Here is a 19,271-nt window from a genome sequence, read left to right on the forward strand (position 1 = left end):
CCCCACTGGCCGAGGTACCAGGGAGGTGCAGCCGTCCCGAACCCCCTGCCACATATCCCCCCTTGAATATGTAATTTACCCCAAAGTTCAGAAACTCAGGCTTGTGCGGCCCCATTTGGCTGTTTCAGGAGTCAAACTGTCCAGGTTCTGTAACAAACCTGCTGCTTGAAGTTTATAATACTGAGACATTAAGCCCCATTTCAAAGCTGTTAACAGCCATGCCCTTACCCATGGAATTGTTTGTAAAGACATCAGCAGACATCTTCCCTATGAGGAATGAGAATGGGAATGGGACAGGGTGTAGGGATGGGAATGAGGCTGGAAACGGGGATAGAGATGAGGATGTGGTGTGGGAATAGGGTGCCGGGTTGGGATTAAATATCAGAGACTGTATTTTTTGTTTGGATTTAGATGTTTATTAGTTTTTATGTATGTTACCGTCTCACAGACTGTGAGTTCTACAGCACTTCACTCTAACAAACTAAAAATGGAGTCTTATCTCTTTCTCTACAAGGTTTTTTAAAGATAAACTGTCTAATTAAGAAATGACACATAAATTATTTTTACTTTTAACCTAACAACTAATTACCCATGGCTTGTAATGTGGATTTTATCTAATTATACAATACCACCTAAACTGATGAAGAAAAAGGTGAATAAGAAGGGTTAGTCTCTGTCCTAAAATTTTCATCTGCTTTATATGTACTACTATATTCTAAAACCTTAAACATTAAGTTTTCTACTATGTGATATTACACGCTTCTATTCAAACTATACACTTATAATCTCAGTTTTATCATTCAATTTTGGAAGTCTTCTTTATGGCCTCAGGTCAAATGCAGTGTTCTCTTGGGGGTGAATGCCTGTCAGCACAGAAAGTCTGAAATTCTCAGTAACCATGGTTCCAACGGGTAGGACTGGATAACCTTTAATAATCTTCCCAAACCCAAACCATTCCATCTTTCGCATTGCAGGTTGTGCAGCAGTAGCACAACACAAACTGCTCTCACAGGACATTCATCTGAAAAAAAACAGCAGAATAAAAAGAGTAAACAATAAATCATTCCTGAACAAGGGAGCTCTGAACTCAAAAACCATGACATGGAGCTGTTATCTGAGCTGTTGCTGTCTCTAAGCAATAGCTGCCCTGCTCAGCACCACGTGCAGTGAATAACCATTGGTGTTCTGCTGTTCCTCTGACAGCTTCCACTCCCCATGAACACATCTCACTGCTGCAGGTCTGCCTTGCTTCACAATCTGACCATCCCTGCTGAGGGCTGTTGCTTTGAACACATTCCACTAGCCCAGGTTGCTCCAAGCCCTGTCCAGCCTGGCTTTGAACACTTTCATTTTGATTGCTGAGTCCAAACATTTATAAGGAAAAAAAATACTTTCATCTACAGACCAGCAATGATCTAACCAATGGCACAGGAGAGAAACAAAAAGCTGATTTTTCCTTTGCCACAACCCCAGCTGTAAGAATGTGAACAATGAGGCACAGAGCACCACTGAAGTTCCAAAGAAAACAAGTTTACATGCAGACAGGCTTGAGCCAGATAAGCTGACACAATCTGTATCCCATATGAGAAGCTTTGCCATGGAATTTGAAGCCAATCTTTCATTCCATTTTTAAGCAGAAAATCCTTACGTCAAGGAAAAATCTGTAGAGAAAAGCATGGACTGAGTATTTGGTGCAAAAGGCATAAAAATAAACCTGCACCACTGAATACTGGAGTGTTGGGAGAATCTTTCTGTGTTAAGAAAAATAAACCTGCACCACTGAATACTGGAGTGTTGGGAGAATCTGTGTTAAGCACTACAAACAACCAAACAAGAAACGTACAGAACAACCAAATACAAACCCACAAAACAACCAGGGCACATTCTGAAAAGGCAGCATGGTTTTATGCCCATAAAATGGGAATATATTTGAAGGTTTCTTTCCTCAGGGTGCTATGGAGTGGGGTCAGCACACTTTAGAAATGGCACATGCAGGGTCAGGCAGCCAGCCAAGGGGATCACACAAACTCAGGCATTATTCCCTAAATCCACAGGGAGCTGGGGAAGTGCCAGCCAACATGAGCAGGGCCTTGCTGAGAAAATACCTTGCAGTTATTTCACTGAGTGGTTTTTTAGGCTGTATTTAACACAAATTCATTTCTTCTTGCCATGGCATGGGGGTTAGAAAGAGGCAGGGCACTCATCTACTCAGCTCCCCACAGCACACAGGAGAGTGATTTTTTGACTGACCTCCTGTTTGAATTATCCTGCCAGCCTCAGAATTAAAAACTGGTTTATTAGATTGCTTGCCTTTGGGATTTTTTTAGGATTTAATGATCCTATTCATGACTGAGAAAGAAAAGAGCATGTCAAATACTGTAACTTTCCCTAAAATTTTAAATTAAACTAGAAGAGAATACACTGACATGCAAAACCCTTGACAGCTCTCTGGATGAGCACAAGTTGGCATTTGGTGGTTGTGTTAAAATAGACATAATGGCTTGTTAGAGCTCAAATGTCTTCATCACCACTTCCTGGGTGAACAGGAGGGCTGGACACTAATCCTGGGTTTAAAAGGCCACAGTTCTGGTTCCAAGGTAAATAATTGTGAATAACTCAAGTGATAGCACACAGCTCTGCCTGAAAGGAAAGGTACACCCTGGTCTGACAAACAAAGCTCTGGCAGACTTTATGCCCTTCACAAATGCTTATTTATGTTATGTGGATGCACCTTGTGGGTGTCAGAGTAGTGGGGTTAAACCACTGCTGTGTATCTCAAGGTTAAGATGGGATATTGGGAAGAAATTCTTCCCTGTGAGGGTGGAAGGCCCTGGCACAGGGTGCCCAGAGCAGCTGTGGCTGACCCTGGATCCCTGGAAGTGTTCAAGGCTGGACAGGGCTTGGAGCAACCTGGGATAGTGGAAGGTGTCCCTGCCCAGGGCAGGGGGTGGAATGGGATGAGCTTTAGTGTCCCTTCCAACCCAAACTATTCTGGGACTCTGTGACCCTAGACAGGCAAACAGTGAAGCCAAAACATTGTGAGGTGGGGGAGGAGTGTAAGATTAAAACCTCAGCACACGCAATTTTACACCTGTCCAGGGACCAGAGCCTCCATGAAAAGGTGCAGGAGGAGCTCTCAGTCACTTCCTGAGTGGAGGTTTGATGTCTACCCACAAGAGAGGAGCATGACACTCCTGTGACAGTGGCTGGCAAGACCAGGTAGCTCAGCACCTTCTGTAGCAGCCACATTTCTGTCTCACACTGTCAGAAGTGTGACAGGATGTCACCAGAGATGTCATTAAACATTTTGTGTCACCAACACATCAGTGTAAGACCCTGGCTGAGCTCTACATTCACACAGAAATTACAGTCTCATAATCACATCATAATGCTCAAATCATTTCCTCCCAAAACAACCATGATGGAGTAACTTAGGACATAAAGCCTTAAATTTCCATTTCCTAAGAATTTGGGAACCAGATTTGTTAACCTCTAGAACAACTGGTTTAATACTGTAGCAGGAGATAAATCATTTTCTTTGCTGTACATTGTTGCAGAAGAACATGTCATAAGCCTCAGTCTTGGGAGCATTTGATGAGCACGTGAGAGGTTTATTTGTCTGACTGCTCTCCCTGAACTGAATGCATCCATGCCTTTAAAAAATGTAATTCTGGCTTGTTTAAATGTGTTCAGGATATAGAGTTTGTTTCAAACTGAAAATGGGAAGAATCACTGAATGATTATTCTTCTTTTTAATGTTCATGTTAATGGTTTCTTGTTAATATATAAAAAGGGACAGGGATACTGATTCAGATGGAATGTGTAAGTAGTTCTCAAAAGTATCTGGAGGCACATGTCAAAGAAAGGATATTTCCCACATGAACTAGAGCTTCCAGCTACTTTCATCCCAGAGAATTCTGTGAACCTTATGTGGTTTTTCTACTTGGTAATCCTCAGCAGGACTCTCTAAACTCCTGACTTAATTTCCTTTTTAAGCCAGGAAAGCTTTCTCCATCCACAACCTCTGGCAAGGAGTTCTAAGGTTCAGCTGCCCACAGCATGAAGAAACATCTCTTCTTCCCCTGTATTAATATTGAAATATGCAAATCCACACTGACCTTATTTCTGTGTTTGTTGTTTGGGTTTGTTTGGGTTTTTTTTAATGATGAATTTACCCTGAGTTCTGGTGTCTTTGCCATGCTATCATGGCTTACATACAGATAATTTCCATTGCTCCTGCTGTCCCAGGAACGCTGAGCAAACCCGGAGCCTCTGGGTTTCCTCTTCCACTCCTGGGCTCACTCTCCAAGGACAAAGAAAGCAGCCGCACCCTCCAGGCAGCTCCCAGCAGCATCTCACTTTTCTGCCCAGGTTTTACAGGTGCTAAAACCGACACAACAGCTTGAAGTCTTCTGACACCCTGCTGCTCATCCCTGTCCCGCTCTGCCACGATGGTTTTGGTGAGGGCAGATCAGAGAATGAAGGCAGAAAAAAGAGGAGCTTCACCCACTGCTCCGTGTGAGCTCTGTCAGCCCCGGGGCAGGCGGTGCAACCAAAGGAGCAGTTCAGCAGGAGGTGAGAGTGTTTCAAACTTTGAGGAGGTTTCACGTTACGTTCACCCTGGAGTCAAGCAGCAGCTCGGAATATTTTTATCAGCAGGGAGCCCCGAGTACTTTGACTTTTAAAAGCCTGAACAGCATAAGCAATAAACCAGATGTGCTTTCTGTGTGCTAAATGCAGCCCCATCACTGTGTCCATTTGCAGTCCGTGTGAAACGGGGACTAAAGGGCACGATGCCTCCGGTAAGGGAATTAATAATCAATTACACATTTCTACTGGCAAATAATCCCACCATTGTAATACATAAGTGACCAGAATGGGAATAAGCTTTGGTTTTATTCTATTGCTTCCTGCTTCCCCCTGCCAGGAAGAGCTGCTTGGCAAAGCAGGGCAGAACCAGATGTGACCCCAGCTCAGGCAAGGCACGGTGCTGGAGCAGAGCTCTCAAACCCAGGGCTGCAGGTTCATGGGCAAAAACTCCAAATAGGAATTCTCGTGTTTCCACAGCAGCCTGATCCCACATTACAGCTGCTCTGCACCAGGGCTGACCCCGAGCACCTAAAGAAAGGCCTGGGAGGGGCAGGGAAGAGGCTGCAGAACCTGTTGGTGCACTCAGGGCTGTGACAGTCACCTCCTTTCCCATCACTGTTTGTCCCCACCCGTGATGAAAATCCTGCTTTGGAGAAGCAGGTATGAAATGCTTGGTGCACAGATATCGTCCCAAAGAGGCCAGATTCACCCCAAGGTGTCCAGGGGACACCAGTTTGGGGTGCTGAAATGCGGATGAAAAACTACACCCCACAATTTTAATAAAGATTTGTAGGGAATGGTTCTGTTTATTCACAGTGCTGTGGACACATGTCGGGACTCATTGCTCTTCAATGGACATGCGCCCCTCTGAGAACTCTTGATTTTTTTTTTTATTACCCTTACTAATTTCTATATGCGTAGAATTTCACAATAGGTTAATGCATATTTATTTTGCTGATTTTGCATTATACTTATAGCTAGTTGCACTTGCACTCAGTTTTTGTTAGAAAGTACAGAAAGAACTCTTGAGTTACTCTGCCCTATCTGTTTTAAGGTCTGAGGAGTCTTTTTTATCTCTTATCTTTTAGTGTAGAAAGCTTTGTCATTAGCTAGGGTAGTTTTGCTAGGGCTGCAGTTACTAAACTAAACAGTATATTTAGTAAACTCAAAGTGACACATTTCACTTAAATCTAAAATAGATTTCTACCCTGTTAAATTTTCACTCTCAGTGCAAAGCTCTGTAGATGCCCCCAACAGGCTCTGCCTGTGCTGGGATCACACCAACGGGGCAGCCAGCAGGGCAGTGATGTGGCAGGGCTTCTGTCCCCTTCAAGGAAGTGGCAGGGCTTCTGTCCCCTGCTGTCCCCTCTCAAAGGGCCACAAAGATGTTCTGAGGGCTGGAGCACTTCTGCTCTGGGGCCAGGATGAGAGACATAGAGAACAGGAGGCTCCAGAGAGACCTTAGAGCAGTTTCCAGTAGCTAAAAGGGCTCCAAGAGAGCTGGAGAGGGACTTGGGACAAGAGTCTGGAGTGACAGGACAAGGGGGCTTCCCACTGCCAGAGGGCAGGGTGAGATGGGATGTTGTGAAGGATTTTTTGTCTCTGTGGGTGCTGAGACCCTGGCACAGGGTGTCCAGAGCAGATGTGACTGCCCCTGGATCCCTGGAAGTGCTCAAGGCCAGGCTGGACAGGGCTTGGAGCAGACTGGGATAGTGGAAGGTGCCATGGCAGGGGGTGGCACTGGATGACCCCTTCCAGCCCAGACCACTCTCTAATTTTATGAAAGATGTTGGCAGTCACTTCATTCATCTGGGACTGTGGCTGAGAGTGAAGGGGACAATCCTGTGTGCAAGGCAGAGACCTAATCCTGAGAGTGCAGGACAGGGCAGGACAGAGCCAGAGCACCCAGGTGGGGCAGTGACCTGGAGGGGAATGGAAATGCAGGTGACAACCCCTGGGAGCCTCCCAGAGTGGCCTTGGTCCCACAGCACCTGGGCAAGGGGAGCACAGCAGGTCCAGTGAGAGTGGCCAAGAGTCCAGTAAATGCCAGACAAAAGCATGAAAGCAGGTCCAGGAAACCAGGAGCAGGTCAGGATCAGCAAGACACAAGGCAGGGCACAGAGACACCTCAGCATCTCTCAGACAAAGGAATGAGCTTCAGTGCAGCTCCTGAAATACAGCAAAGAGACCCCAAGCAGGTCCTTCCACACACTCACAGCTCAGCAGAAGGACCCGAGGCCATGGCTGAACCTTGTCAGAACTCCCCCCAGCACAGGCAGCCACAATTCCAGGGAGGAGAGGAGGCTGCAGAGCTCAGTGGTGCATGCAAGATCCTGATGAGGTCTCCTCTCTCCCTCTACATCCTCTTGTCATGCTGCATTAACATTTAAGACCAGACACAGGCCAGGAGCCTCTCCAGCTGACTGGAACTGTGAGGGAGCTGTTTACAGTTTTGTGGTCCCTAAAACAGAGCCTCCCTCTCTCTGGTCCCTTTCCCTCTGTAATGAACAGAACCTTCAGGCTTTAAAAATTGTCAACTCCTTCGTACTGGAGAGCTTTGGTGTTTCTTGGGAACTAACAGGTCATTCAGAATAAATGTATGACAGTTTTTTCCATCATAGCTGCTCCTCCTCCTCAGGAGGTGCTGTAGCAGCTGAAAGCACTGATAGGTCATGGTTTAAAAACTTAGACATTTTTCTGCCTCACAAATAAGCTAATTGACAGTATCTCTACCTGTAAATAAAGGTCAGGGTTCATCCTCTGACCTGAGAGCAGAGCTCCTGTTGATGCAGCTGAGCTGTGCTCCTGTTCTCTTCCCAGGACAGGCTGGCTCCTTCCTTCTGCTGGTTCACTGTCGGAACTCAAAATGTCCCTCAGACATTTTTAGATGTTCCAAGTCCAGGTCAGAAGCATTTGAGACCCTGGCAAGCAGATAAAAACAGCTGTGATTTTAGATTTGAACCATGGAATGATTTACCAACCTTGCAAGAAGAACAAGAAGTCACAAAAGTTTAGATATTATAGTAGAAGTAGTCACAAAGTAAAAAGAAGAATTTTTGAGTGCTGTACAGGGGGGTTTTAAGTCCTGTACAGGAGGGTTTTAATTTTGTACATAGGAGTCAAAAGTTTTAAGATAGAGAGATTTAAGCCTATCCTGTCCTCCCTCTTTCTCCTTCCTTACCTCCATGTTCTTAGTGATGTTGGCACTCACAAATTAGTTTAAAGTAAAAAAGCACCATTTAATATAAGTAATAGGCATTAGAGAAAAACTATAAACATTTAACACATAATGTACCATATAAAAGATAGCACCAACCCTAAGCAAGGAGAAAGGAAAAAAAGACAAAAAACAGAAAAGATGTCAAGGTATGTGTGTGCCTTTGCCTAAGCTACCGAGCAAACCACAGCAGCTCAAAAAAAGAATCTTTTAAATAACTTACAATAAACAACCTTAAAACCAAACAACAAAAGACTTCTGAGCTTTTTTTTTTTAAAGCACAATTTAGAAAAAAATTTTTTCCACCACACAGAGCCACCCACAACCCAAAGTAAATTCCAGCAGTCCATGGCTCTCTCAGAGCCTGAGTCAGTCAGGAAATGCCAACAGCATCCCAAAGCAATGCCAACATCTGCACAGTACAGCCACAGACAAGTGTCCATACCAGTGTCTGACCATCTCCACTGGTTTGTATGTGCCCATGTAGTCCTTGGGGTGGACATGTACTTCATTCTTTAAGAATTAAAAAATTAAAGTAAGATTTGATCCTAAAAATGATCTCATTTTCTCCTCTGATTCCCAACTCAAAAGGGGAGAGTTTCAATGTACCTGCCGTCCACAGGTTGCTGACTTTTACTCTCCTCTCTTGCATGACAAGTTACAGGCTATATGGAGAAATACTTGGGGAAAAATCCAACCCCAGCTGATGTCAGACAGGACAATTTCCTCATCCCCTTTAGCTCTCAGCATCTGAGGACTTGGGTGCTGATACTTCTGCCTTTTCCAACTTTGTTTTTTTTGTTTTGTTTTGTTTTGTTTTGTTTTGTTTTGTTTTGTTTTGTTTTGTTTTGTTGGGTTTTTTTTTTTGCCTGACCTGTGTCACTGACCAGTCTGGCTGGGCTGGAGGTCCAGCTTTTCCCTCAGTGCCAGCCTGTAGGAATGCATCACTTCAAAGAGGCAGCACTGACCTTGCTCTGCAGCATCTCCTGTCCCCTGTGGCACTGTCAGACACCAGATAAAGAACCTCTGTGCTTGATGAGTGCTCTTGCTTTCTCCCTGCCAGAAGGAATATTTCAATTTCACAGCCTGAGTTTCCTTCGTTAACCCTTCCCCACCTGCTCTCAGGGTATTTTTATTCTTCCCAGTCTCCAAGAAGATTCAGACTGCAGGTTATGTTTGACTGATTAGCAGTAGGCAAATATGCAGTTTTATAATGTTCAAAGAACCTTCTTTCCCCCTGGGGATTCTTAGAATTAGTGATTTAGAGTAACAAAAATCCACCACAAAAACACACCCTGCTGGAGCACCTTCATGTTGAATGCATAGCATTGGAGAGCTGAACATTTTTTAAAAGCTTATCAAAAGTGGCCAGGGATAATTAGAGGGGGAATTGAGGTCTGGAAGCAGCATCCAGAAGCATCACAGCTCCTCTAAAATTAAAATGCTGTTGTTTAGGAATCCTGGTGACAGGATTAGCACAGGAGGAGGAACTGTGGCACCTGCAGTGAGTGACACTGCTGGTACAGCACACGCTGCTCATCCCAAGAGAGAGAAACAATGGAATTACTGCTCCCTCCACCCCTGCTTCATGTCCCTGTCCACAGGGATGCAACCTTTGAGATGTCTCATGGATTCACTGAATCATTTTGATTGGAAAAGATCTCTAAGATTATCAAGTCCTACCATTAACCCAGAACTGCCACATTCACTAGCAAACCACGTCCCCAAGTGCCACATACACCAAATTTTGAGTACTTTCAGGGAAGTATTTTACGACAATATGTAAAATATGAGGTTTTAACATTCAAAGTTGTGGGATAATGAGAAACCAAGAAAAATCCTTTCCAGAGGAAAGGAACTTTGTAGGTATCCTAACAGCAAAAATATGAATCTCTGCAGGCATTTTTTTAAAAAAAGCACCCCAGCTGTCTTTGCTTTAAAAATCTTAGAGGCTTTAATTCGGGTTTATGATCCTTTGGGGTTGGATTTGGGAGATGAGCATCTGGAGGTGATGTACCAGATACCACAGAAGCTGTGCCAAAGCAGGGACACCTTCCACTGTCCCAGGCTGCTCCAAGCTCCATCCCACCCAGCCTTGGACACTTCCAGGGGTGGAGCAGCCACAGCTTCCATGAACAACCCATGCCAGGGCCAGAAACTTTCCCATCTTGCTGCCACATCCTTTCAGACCTCATTGCAGCCTGATCCAGAGCTGCTTCCTGAGCAATGCCCACACATCCCTTGCAGGCTGCGGCAGAAATATTTGGTGGGTATTAAGCAGGGAAGGATGTAGAAAATGACAACGTGCTCACATTTGCACAAATCCCAGCCTTACAGGTGGTTTCAATGTTGTTTCCTCAATTTTCTTCCCAAGAGCCCACATTTTACTGCTCTCAGCAAATGATGCCTTTGCTCACAAATATGGTTTCTCCCAGAAACCTCCCTTCTAGGACAAAGCTCATCCAACCGTGGCACTACAGCATTCCAGTTACATTTAATCCAAATTAACTTGTCTCAGTTTTCACACATCAGGTACCACCAGTGCTGGTAACAGCCCATAAAACTGCAAGGGAGATACCAAAGCACTGGGAAAATTATTCAGAAAGTCTGCCCCATTAGGGAGAGAACAAACCAAAAGAAAATCACCGGCCTCAGGAACAGAAAATGAGCTGTGTCCCTCAAACATGATGTTTGCTGGGAATAATGTGGCATATTTACGCTGACTTTTGCAAATGCTGCAATTACTGCCTGGCTGCCCTAAATAGTCCCATTTATCTCGGGAGACTTTCTCTGCTCTGTGTGATTTTTCACGGCTCTTCCTCAGAGCTGTTTGCTCCCCGGCAGAGTTGTTTACATGCTTGTTATTTTTATGGTTTTCCCCTTCATTTCCCTGTAAGTAGAACAGCAAATAAAAGGTGTAGAGAGGGTGTTAGTGAGTTCCTGCCAGGGGTCAGTGGCAGCTCAGTCAGGCCAAGCAGCAGAAGGTGGTTCTGACAGCGGGTTCATCCTACAATTGTTTGAGACAAGTCAATGGCCGAGGCTGACTTTAGAGAAGGAAAATGATTGATGTGGTGCTCTGGCAGGAAAACTGGAAGAAAATTACAGCAGAGACACAGTTTTATTTCAAGAAATGAATTGTTTCCACCTCGGAATTAAAGGACACATTATTCCCATTTATAGCACCAGGAGAGTTTGATTCAGCCTCACCTTACTTGTCAGTGCCAGCAGGGATACACGAAAAAACGTGTATATGGAGAGGTGATAAAATACCCTTTAAGGAAGTTTTCCAATTGTTTTCCTTGGCTTACATGTTCTAACTAGACCCAGGTGCATCCAGTGTTTGGGTCAGAAACGATACTCAAAACCTTTTTCTGTTCTGTGGGTTTCAGTTTGGTCAGCTCTGCAGATGTTGGTCAGTAGCACTGAAGTGGCCAGAACTTTACAGAACTTGGAAGAAACATTTTCTAGTGTAGCCAGGATCTAAAAGCCTAGGCAGAAAGGGTCATAGAATGGAGTCACAGATTAGGTTGTTTAGGTTGCTAAGGTCTTCTGAAATCAAAATTAACTATTAATACTGCCAAGGCCACCACTAAACCATGTCTCTAAGTGCTACATCTACACATCTTTTAAATCCTTCCAGGAAAGGTGACTGTCCTACTTCACTGGGCAACCTGTTCCAATGCCTGATCACCCTTTCCATGAAGAAATCTTCCCTAATATCCAATCTGAACTTCCCCTGGTGCAGCTTGAGGCCATTCCCTCTCCTTCTGTCACTGTTCCTTGGAAGAAGTGACCAACCTCCAGCTGGCTGCACCCTCCCATCAGGGAATTGTAAACCTCAAAAGCCCCTCTGAGCCTCCTTTTCTCTGAGAACCCCCAGTTCCATGGGGTTTATATACAAACCCCTATGTAGGTTTACAGCTGTTTCTTGCCTCAGAATCTGAAGCTGAATCTGTGCAGCCACTCTTGTATTGATCCTGATTTATGTTTATAGACATAGTGTGATTTTATCACTCCTTCATTTACCCACATCCTTTAACACTCCCACATCTGGCTGTCTAGTTAGATACCAACTGGCAGCAACAGCTTCATGGCTGGATCTTCCCTCATTCTGTTCCTTAATTCACCATTAAAACTTCATTATTATTGTGATGGTAAAAGGCTTGGTTATTCATTCTTACTGTCCCAAAGGCAAGCAGATCCCCTGGACAAACACTTGGCAGATTCGAGCACCAGGACTAAATCTAGCAGGGTGATACAGAATGCTACAGAAATTATTTCCCTGATCCATAATCCTCCATCAGAAAAGCAACATTTATCTGTCTTTGACTGACAACACATGATTTGATCAGGACATCCAAAATGCAGGTACAGGATACCTCACCTACATGACACCTGCAAAAGATGATCTTTAAAAGGACCATTCCAACTCAAACTATTCTATGATTTTTGAAATCTCTGTGTGGTTTCTCACATGGCCAATCCTAATTTCTCACGTTGGGAGGAAAGTTTTGGCATGTACTGGAAGTAAGCAGGTTGGAGTTCGGCTGCTTCCTGATTCACATTTTATTTACATGTTTAAATTCAGGTTTTACTTTAAGATCCTGTCTTATCATAAGGCAAACCCTTCCTATGCAGAGACATAAATAAGATCTTCACTACATCATGCCAGAGTTTTATATATCTCTGTCCACCAAGATATCTTTTAGTATCAAATTAAGTGAGGCACCGAACTCCCAGCACAGATATTTTGCCGCTGCTGCAGGAAAGAGAAATTGTCATTCCCAAACAGATCGATGCAGTTTCCTGTCTCTGACAGTGGCCAGTGCTGAATGTTTCAGAAGACAATATAAATCCTTCCCTTCTTCCAACCTTCTCTATCCATAAGTGCACACACTGCACTTAATAGTTCAATCCAGAAAAATAATATCTTCCTAACCTTAGCTGATTGTAATTGCATAGAGCTTTATTTATATCAACATCAATATTCATCTGGATGGGTTTTACCAGCAGTGCTACCAGGAGGCACTGAGTGTTTTATTACTGCTGTTCTCTACAGGCACTGTGCCAGGCCAGGACTTCTGGCAATCCTTCATTCCCCGCATAGAAACCGCCCACTTTGCCGGAATTCTCTGCAGGAATCCATCCTGCCTGTGCCCACAAGCCAGAATTTCACAGGGTCATAGAATCACAGAATTATTTGGGAAGGAAGAGACCTGAACGATCATCATCTTCCACCCCATGGGCAGGGACACCTTCCACTATCCCAGGTTGCTGCAACCTGGCCTTGGACACTTCCAGGGATCCAGGGGCAGCCACAGCTTCTCTGGGCACCCTGTGCCAGGGCCTCACCACCTCATGAGGAAGAATTTCTTCCCAATATCTCACCTAACCCTGCCCTCTCTCAGTTTGAAGCCATTCCCCCTATTGCTGTCACTCCAGGGGTGACAAATTCCCTCTCCAGCTCTCCTGGAGCCCCTTTAGGGACTGAAAGGGGCTCTGAGGTGTCCCCAGACTTTTCTCCAGGTGAACACCCCCAGCTCTCTCAGCATGGCCCCAGAGAAGAGGTGTTCCAACCCTTGGAGCATCTTCGTGGCCTCCTCTGGACCATTTTAGCAGATCCATGTCTGTCTTGCACTGAGGACTCCAGAGCTGGACAGGGCACCCCCAGGTGGGGTCTCGAAGACAGAGTAGAGGGGCAGAATCACTTCCCTTGACCTGCTGACCTGAATTTTTCTGTGCCCTCATCGGTTACCAGGATTCCCTGTTCATTCCTCAGGTCCAAGAGCAGGGAGCTGTTCCCTTTTTCTTACTCAGATCCTCTGTGAATTCCCCAGCTCGCTGCAGCCGTGGCAATGCCAGCTGCTCGGCTTTTCCTTCCTGGCACTTCTCTTGCTGTTATTATCACTCTGCTCTGGAGCCTCAGCTGCAGATTCACTGCTTTAACACCAGAACAAAGCACTGTATCAATTAGTTTGACCTCCCAGCTCAGAGGGGCCACTACATTTCACCCAGTTCCCTTCGCGCTGTGCCTTGAATTCTTTATTTTTACAGCCCTGGCAGCTGTATGGATTTATCCGTCCCCGACATGGCTTTGTGTGGAGTCAGCGTGGTTTCCATATGATTGAATGGTTCAGGACCAGCAGTGCATACAAATGGAGCTGCACTTGCTCCAGAGCCAATTTGGGTCTCGGAGCGATGCAGGGCTCAGCTGGTTCTGCTTGGAGCCAGCTCCAGCCTCTCTGTGCTACATGTCACACCCCTGGAGCAGGAAGTTTGGGACAGCAGTGACAAGGTGTCCCAGCAGCGCTCCGTGAAGTCATCTCTGGCTCAGCACAGCAAAGTGATGAATCTCTGCCGTTCTGCAGAGCTGCTTTGATGGTCCCAGCACAGGCAGGGCCCCGAATCTCTGCCTACATTTGCATCTCAGCTAATTAACAATCCCTCCTGTGAGCCACGGCGCTGGCACTGGGCTGCAGAAGCTGTCTGAGCTAAAGCTAACAAGCTCTGAAGCACCTGAGCTGACTCAGATTCAAGCGTTTCAAGCTGCATAACAGAGTGTTCTCAGATGGTGCTGGGTGAGAATATCGAGCTGGATTTACACGTCTTTAATAATGCAAAGGCAAAAAGGTAAATTAAGCTTAAGGGGAAAAAAGAAAGGGAAAAATCTAGGGGAGAGGAAGCATCATGCCATGTTCCCCTCAAAAAGGTATTAATTAAATATTAGTTCCAATCGGAGTGGTCCTGGGGATATTGCAGCCTCTTACAGGGTTGTTTGTTTGCCTCCAGCAAAACGCATGAATTTTCTTTTTCTACTAGCTCAGTACCATTTTTTATTTCTAATCTCTGCCTTGGTGTCACTTCTGAACAAGAGCAGGCTTTTAGGCAAAATTGCCTTATCCCTTTTCCCGACAGCAGACCGATAGAGGTTGTCAAAGTCCCTACCAAAAGCTCTCCGTTGTCACCCACTCCGAGAGCTCAGGATTTAATAGGAGAGACAAGAGGCGCGGGGAGACAGATGGGAGATGGCAAGAACACAGTAGCACAAACAGTCTAATTTTATTGGAAAGGGTAAAAACTCCCTTGTGCTGCTGTTCTGCAGCGTGTCCCATTTACTGGCTTTCCACACGCAGAACCAGACATGGCATCGTTAACCTCCACAATCTCCCAAATTCACTGGTTAATTATACGCTGTCGAAACAAACCTCTTGTTTTTGACCTAGTTTGAGTGTTACTGAGTGGGTAAATCGTGTCTGATATGAGGGAATACACTTCTGCCTTTGCATAAAGAATAGTTTTGAGTGCTAGCAAGACATCAGGGTGGGAGCTTTTTTCATAATTCTGAATTATAGCACCCTGAAGTAAATGAAAAAAAAAAAAATCACTTTGGGGTTGAGATCAGGCCACGTGTGATCTTGAGACATTCCCAAGACACCAACCCACACATCAGGCATTTATTAGGTAGGGAGATGTAAAATCATCAATCCCTTTATCTACACACAGTAGAATATTTAAAAAATGGAGATATTTTTGTAAAATTATTTGGGGAGAACTCATACTAATGCAGGCAGGGGAGCAAATAAGCATGTTGGCAGACAGGAAGGTTGTGCAGCTAGATATCACCCTGCAGCCGCTTGGATGAAATGTGAGTTTCAAGGCTTGAAGAAGCCACAAGCACAGGAATATTCCCTGCCCCATTAAGCAATTCACACATAATGGATTAATGAGTTGCTGATATTTCTATCACGCTGGGGCAGTCATTAACAAATTCTGTTTACTGCTTGGATGGCAGATGGGGCCACCTACTCATGCCAGGGATGGAAACACTCCTAAAGCTTCAGGGCAGGATGGGGGGATGCTCAGTAATCCTTCAAGAAGTGTGTTAGTGGCTCAGGTATTAAGTGGGTTCACAGGAAATCCCAGGGGAAAGGCAAGCCTGAGTGAAGAGAACCACAGGCAGCATTGGGATGTCTGAGGTTACAGATACCCCTGTACCCTGTCCAAGTGTGCCCCCGCATCAGTGCTCCTTCCCAGAAAAAGTCCTGGGATAAAAGTTTTGCTTAAGATGTGCTATTTCCTCCCCTTTAGCTCTCCAAGCTCAAATGCTGACCTGGGGATTTTTTAATGAAGCCCCTTTTCACTGTTCCCGTTTGTTCAACAGATAAACTGCCTACCAGCCTTCCACTTTTCATTTTGTGTGTGCTCAGCACTGAGGCCTGGCATAATTAAAGCCCATTTTAAATTATTCTGGACTGCAATATTTACTTTTTGTAACAAATACCAAAGAAAAGGTTTTGCATGACTGACTGACTGAAGGATACAGTCCAGGTGCTCATCTGTTCTTCAGTAAAAAGTTTTTTAAAATTTAAATGTAGAATTTTCCAGCTCTTTTTTTATCTTTCAATGCTTAAAACCTCAGTGACCCCCATGAACAGCTCTGAGTCAGTTCTTCTCCTGGTGTCAACTCTTTGCATCCCTCCTGGAGCAAAATCTGCATGGAAGAGTGAAGAGTGAGATTTTGAATAAGCAGCCATGGATTTGTCTCACCAAAATATTCTGAGCACCAGCCCCCGAACTCAAATGACCCAGATAATGAAAAACTTTGTTGGAAATTCCTTCTCTTCCTTGAGTACCAAACTAGGTAGGAAAATACTCAGCACCAAGGAGTAAAGCAGAAGTTTTTCAGGCACTAGGCCCTCTACCAACAACTCGTTGCTCAGGAAAAAAAACTCATTTCCCATTGCAGTCTCAGGTTCCATGCATGGGATTTGCAAAAAAGATAAGGAAAAGACTCAACAAATACCTAAACAAAAGCTGCTTAGTTCAAGCTTTCATGGCCACATGGAGACTAATAGCTATTAAGGTAATCAAAGACTGGAAATTAAAGTCTGTGCCCTATTCAAGAAGTTTTCCCCCAAAGTGACCGCAGGCTCTGTAGCTTTGCAGCCTCCTACTTTTCAACCTCACAGACCAAGAGGGCTCTGTCTCAGGAAGGAATGCAGCTTCCAGCCAAGATTTGTCAACATGCATTCTTAGGCATGAATTTTACCTCCAAGAAATCTCTAAAGTCGATTTGAGGTAGGATAAAGTTGGATCCGCCGATCCCGGCGTGGGCAGAAATTCTGTTTTGGACTGGAGAATAACCAGGAAAATTTTAGCCTATAAAAGGAGGGTGTTTCACAAATTTATGGCTTATCAAAAATAAGAATGACACAGAAGCAATTATTCATAACCGTGCTGAGTGTGATGCCCTGCATACAGCCACTGCCATCAAAGGGGACTTTGTCACTGCTTTCAATGGACACAGGATGTGACCAGAGCAGCATCTGCAGCAGCTCCCAGAAAGGAACATGAGGGGGAAAAAAAATCTTCATTTGTAACTCAGTACTTCATCTTTCAAAAGATCAGCTTCAGATTTAGTTCGGAAACTCTTCTTTTGGGTATCTCTTTCTTCCACCAAGCTGCATATTTATCAGCTCTAGTCCTAGACATCATTTTAGGAGCTTATCTCCCAAACAATCAGAACTTCTTTCCAATTTGTGCTTTATTAAAATAATCAGGGCTTGAAATCAACTTCTTTTTTTTTTTTTTTATTGCTCACAATTTTTGCTATTTTCATCATGAGCAAGCCCCACATTTCCATGTCTTTTTTGAGACTTTCTGCTTACTTATTTGCTCATCTGCCTCTAGCAAGTTCATTTATGAGGACAGAAAAGCAAGGAACTGCAGGTGAAAGGGAATCAATAATCTATTTTAAGGAAATCAAGGAGATGTGGTTTCAAATTTTAATTCTGGCAAGGAATTCCTGCAGACTTCCTGCAACTCAACCTCTCAGTAGCTTTGTTTCTCAGCTACTGTGGAAAAGTGAAGCAAATAAAACCCTTCTACTTTTAAAGAGCATTTCACAGTCAAATAATTGAGGACCAGACTTGTTCCTTTTTTTTTTTTTTTCCACATTTTTTTGACAGCTTACCCTACAAACCAGCGTGACAATTCCAGTGACAGGATTCCTGAGGGACCACTTGCACAATCATATATTATTAGATCTAATAAAGAATGACAGAATCCGGCTGTTAAAACTTCAAGAGATCCTCAAACACTATCGTGACAGCAACCATTAAACTATAGATAAATTACATCTAAAACAATCCCACTTTGCTGCATTCCCAACTGCTAAAACATCCTGTGATTTCAGCACTGCTACTTTATTCTCAGCAGGTTTTTTTTTTCTTTTCATCTAAAACCTCTGAATTTCTCCTCAGACAAGGACATAATTGCAGATACTGCTGCCAGGTAAAATTACTGCAGAGTTCTGGTTTGTACAACTTTTGGGAAACATTGGAAATAATTTGCTTTTTGAGTGTTGAGGACTAAGTGTCCTTCCTGCTTAGAGAGAAACAAAACATCTTTCTGGAATTACTACATGTACTGTTACAAGAGTATTTATATAAATTAAATTAATAAACTGAAGTGTTTTAATCTTCTGGATATCCTTGGTGTGAAGTAACTTTGCCTGAAGGATGTGTTAGGCTGAGGATTTACAGATTTAATTCTCCTTCCCAAACAATTTGATGGTTCAATTTCTCGTTACCACTTCCACACTCCAGCACTGTCCAACATCCGCCAGGCAGAATAAATAACCTCTGGCCTGCTGCAATCATTAAAATGTATTTGGTTTAAATGTTTTTGAGTTTTTAAGACTGAGGCTGAGCAGGAGGCAGGATGATCCCCGGGCTGGCAGCAGCCACGTTCTCATCCTGAGGAGGAATCAGGAATTCATTGCAGCGAACATTTGCCATCCATAATCTTCTGAGGGCTTATTTATACTGGCAAAAATATTTTTTATTTCCTGGAGAGTTGTCTTAGACACATCAAATTGAAGCAGTGAAAGAACTGGGGAGGTCCCTCAGCACAGGCATAAGGGTGAGGGGTCAGGACAGCGAGATACCCCCACCGTGGCGTTATTTATTCTGTAGAGGTTATTTATTCTGTTATTTATTCACTGTATTTAGTCTGCAAAGGTTATTTATCATGCAATTTATTCTAGTTATGTATTCTGTAAAGCCCTTTCCTCCTCCCCGAGCCGCGTTCAAAGAGGTGGGCAAGCAAATTCCCACTCCCATTTGTACAGAGAGGAAAACACCGGAGGGAATCGAGCCGCTATTTCCAGGATTCAAACTCACAGCCCACCACTTACAGGCAATTACACTTCCCACAGGGAGAAAGCATGAGTTAAAAGTTGTGGGTTTTAATTTTATTTTTTTTTTTAAGTCACCGTTTTAAACGCGGCAACGAGGAAGCTCGCTCACGCCATGTCTGGCAGGGAGCCCCCTTCCCCTCATGGCGCCACTCCCCTCATGCCCACCGCGGCAAAGCATGAGTTAAGAACCGGATTTATTTTTCACACTAATATTATTATTATTATTATTTAAACATCCATCCCTTCAAAGAGGCGCGGGGGAGG

The sequence above is a fragment of the Lonchura striata genome, chromosome 1 (genome assembly GCF_046129695.1).
Source record: "Lonchura striata isolate bLonStr1 chromosome 1, bLonStr1.mat, whole genome shotgun sequence".
Taxonomy (NCBI): Eukaryota; Metazoa; Chordata; class Aves; order Passeriformes; family Estrildidae; genus Lonchura; species Lonchura striata.